Source organism: Cicer arietinum, chromosome 7, assembly GCF_000331145.2.
Source record: "Cicer arietinum cultivar CDC Frontier isolate Library 1 chromosome 7, Cicar.CDCFrontier_v2.0, whole genome shotgun sequence".
Classification (NCBI taxonomy): domain Eukaryota; kingdom Viridiplantae; phylum Streptophyta; class Magnoliopsida; order Fabales; family Fabaceae; genus Cicer; species Cicer arietinum.
The window spans coordinates 46516676-46520917 of NC_021166.2; the positions used below are offsets into that span (position 1 = coordinate 46516676).

The following is a 4242-nucleotide window of genomic DNA, read 5'->3' on the forward strand; positions in this document are numbered from 1 at the left end:
GTAAATACTTTGGATTCATATTTTGAGAAACTTTTCCGCTGCTTGTAAATTATAATGACTCAATTATTTATCCAAAGGCATTACCTCATTTATCTCTCTGTTTTACTTTAATTTCTTTAAAAAAAAAAATACACCCTCACTTAGAAAAACGAGGTGTTACAAGGGTGATGGCCATAGAAGATGCACTCAAGAATACTGCAAAGGAGGTTGCCACGTGGTTCGTATCAAAAAAGGTACAAAGAATTTGATAGAAAAACACGTGACTAAAATGTTGAGCTAGGGTACAATAAAACCCAACAGCAGTCCTTACTCAAGCCCAATGATATTGGTAAAGAAAAAGGATGGGAGTTAAAGATTTTGTTATGATTACAGGGCATTAAACATCGAAAAAGGTTATTGTGCTGGACAAATTCCCCATTCTAATGATGGAAGAGTTGTTGGATCAAATACACGGAGCAAAATACTTTTCTAGAGTGTACATAGGGCAATTTAGTCCGACAAATAACAAATTTTCTTTCTAAAATCATATTTTTATATTGTCTTTCTTTCCTCGTCTTTTTATTTAAATAAGTATTTTTCCATAGGTTTCATTTTTCTCATTTTTTCATGAGTTCTTCGGCGGCCTGCAACGTTGTATTAAGTGACTTCTTGGTGTGAAGTTTTTTATTTTCTATTTTGTGCGATGTTCATGATTCAAATTTGAAGATCAATTTGATCATTTACAAATTCGGTCAATGATTTTGGTTGTCAATCCTACAGTATTTCAGTTACTTTGATTACGTCAAAACATTTGGGATGACATCACGAGTATTTTAAGTATCTGGAAGGAGACCTACAAAAAAGAACCATTAGCAAACAAATAACAAAATTGTGATTTGTTAAATTTATTATGGTTTTATTGAAAATGACATATTTGTCTTATTTTAGCCATATCTTAAGTTTTAAAACTCCGAGCTATGTGATTTATGATGCATTGGAATTATAAGACATTTCTCTACAACTCGTAATTCATATATTTAGTCCAAATTCAGCTTCTATCTTGATCACAAATTCACTAACGTTTGATGACATGTATGTGGACGAAATTTATTGTATTTTGTGTATTTCATTATGTTTCTTTTCAATTTAATGTAAGGGGATAAACGTAGAAATTAGTCTAGCGTATATTCATGAATATGAAGATGTTTCATAGGAAGTATTATCTAGATCTTTATTCTAAAGCCTATAAATATTCATGTAAGACTCCATTTTAAGGGATAAAAAATAAAGAAATTATAGGCATTATCATTTTGAGAGTTTATTCTTTTTGAGAGTTTATTCTTTTTGATTTTAGCGTCTTCTCGATTTACCAATCGCATAACCATTCCGATTGTGGCTTCTTTCACCACTTCTATCATTACGGCTCATAATTTTATTTTAACGGTTTGAGATTCATATCAATTTGTAGGTATTTGGTCGTTCTATACTATTAACTTGTTTGTTCACAGATTCACCCTTTTTAATTTTTAGCGATTTTAAAGTTGTGTTGCCTTTGATGTACTCTATCAACTTGAATGAATATATATATGTATATATTTTCATTATTAAAAATAATAAATTAAATAAAAATGGGTTGCATGACATAAAAACCAACACTATAAAAAAGAAAAATAAAATTTACCTTATAATCTCCAAATTATACTTCTACTCCCACTTTTTTTAATAAGAACCAAATTTTACCTTTTTTTAAATAAATCTAAACTTAAATTTTTCAAAAATACAAAAAAAATTTTTGCAGAACACAAAAATTGAATTTTCTAAAATAGGGTTGTGATTGTGTTGTGGAAGACAAAGTTGAATATGATGGGTAGCATTTTGTCAAAGGTATAATTTGGTGGATATGTTGTAAAATTTTCATAAAATAGTGCAAAAGCATTTAAATAGTGCAGGTAGATACATACTTAAAGGTTGAGCCCAAAAGAAGCTTCAAAATGGGATGTTAAGAGCACTTATTTGGCATTAGTTGAAGGAATTCTCAAATGTTTTAAATGTTTTTTAGAATCCTTGTTGAAGTCTTGATAGCTTTGTGATCTCTTCCCGTTAGAAAGATGGAATTCAAATAAAAAATATTTAATTAAAAAGATGGAATGCAAATTAACTTTAACTAAATTGGTGGGGTGCGCCAAGCCAGTGTAGTAGTGCAACACAAAGGCGACACTCGAGAGACCCAATAGCAAGCTATTGTAGTGGACTCTCCCCCTGAAGAAATAAATTTAATATCGTGTGGACCATTGGCCCACATATCAGATATTAAACTGATAAGAACAGATACTACACTTGATCTTAGCCAAAAGGCCGAGAAAGGTATGCTTTGTTTAGATAATGAACTCTTATATTATAGCCAAGACCTCGGTACTTGATATGTCTTCTCTCAAATGTGGGACATAACTATTAGTTGTATAATATTGCTTTCTTTCGCAACTCTAATGCAACAACTGTCAAAGTCTCTAACAATTCTCTCTTCAAACATTGGATAGTGAATTATGAGTGCATCTAACCACATTCAACTAATTCAGGGTGATGGCCATAGAAGATGCACTCAAGAATACTGCAAAGGAGGTTGCCACGTGATTGGTATCAAAAAAGGTACAAAGAATTTGATAGAAAAACATGTGACTAAAATGTTGAGCTAGGGTACAATAAAACCCAACAGCAGTCCTTACTCAAGCCCAATGATATTGGTAAAGAAAAAGGATGGGAGTTAGAGGTTTTGTTATGATTATAGGGCATTAAATATCGAAAAAGGTTATTGTGCTGGACAAATTCCCCATTCTAATGATGGAAGAGTTGTTGGATCAAATACACGGAGCAAAATACTTTTCTACAATGTACATAGGGCAATTTAGTCAGACAAATAACAAAAAGGAAGTTTTTTTTTTTTTTCTTTCTAAAATCATATTTTTATATCGTCTTTCTTTCCTCATCTTTTTATTTAAATAAGTATTTTTCCATAGGTTTCATTTTCCTCTCATTTTTTCATGAGTTCTTCGGCGGCCTGCAACGTTGTATTAAGTGACTTCTTGGTGTGAAGTTTTTTATTTTCTATTTTGTGCGATGTTCATGATTCAAATTGGAAGATCAATTTGATCATTTACAAATTCAGTCAATGATTTTGGTTGTCAACGCTACAGTATTTCAGTTACTTTGATTACGTCAAAACATTTGGGATGAGATCACGAGTATTTTAAGTATGTGGAAGGAGACCTACAAAAAAGAACCATTAGCAAACGAAGAACAAAATTGTGATTTGTTAAATTTATTATGGTTTTATTGAAAATGACATATTTGTCTTATTTTAGCCATATCTTAAGTTTTAAACCTCCGAGCTATGTGATTTATGATGCATTGGAATTATAAGACATTTCTCTACAACTTGTAATTGATATATTTAGTCCAAATTCAGCTTCTATCTTGATCATAAATTCACTATCGTTTGATGACATGTATGTGGACGAAATTTATTGTATTTTGTGTATTTCATTATGTTTCTTTTCAATTTAATGTAAGGGGATAAACGTAGAAATTAGTCTAGCGTATATTCATGAATATGAAGATGTTTCATAGGAAGTATTATCTAGATCTTTATTCTGAAGCCTATAAATATTCATGTAAGACTCCATTTTAAGGGATAAAAAATAAAGAAATTATAGGCATTATCATTTTGAGAGTTTATTCTTTTTGAGATCTTGGAACCATCTTTAGAGCGCATTGTTTTGCAGTGACGCTCTCCTTCTACTTTTCAACCAAAACCTCTATAGTTGATTTTAGCGTCTTCTCGATTTACCAATCGGATAACCATTCCGATTGTGGTCACCATTTCTATCATTACGGCTCATAATTTTATTTTAACGGTTTGAGATTCATATCAATTTGTAGGTATTTGGTTGTTCTATACAATTAACTTGTTTGTTCACAGATTTATCCTTTTTAATTTTTAGCAATTTTAAAGTTGTGTTGTCTTTGATGTACTCTATCAACTTGAATGAATATATATATATGTATATATTTTCATTATTAAAAATAAATAAATTAAATAAAAATGGGTTGCATGACATAAAAGCCAACACTATAAAAAGGAAAAATAAAATTTACCTTATAATCTCCAAATTATACTTCTACTCCCACTTTTTTTAATAAGAACCAAATTTTACCTTTTTTTAAATAAATCTAAACTTAAATTTTTCAAAAATACAAAAAAAAAAA

The 4242-nt window shown here is 30.1% G+C and overlaps 1 non-coding gene across 1 annotated transcript; it reads right to left on the reverse strand.

Moving 5' to 3' along the window:
* Positions 1–2151: 2151 nt before the first annotated feature.
* Positions 2152–2347, reverse strand: LOC113787873 (U2 spliceosomal RNA). Its single transcript, XR_003474395.1, has one exon. It is a non-coding gene; the product is annotated as a U2 spliceosomal RNA (small nuclear RNA).
* Positions 2348–4242: the final 1895 nt, after the last annotated feature.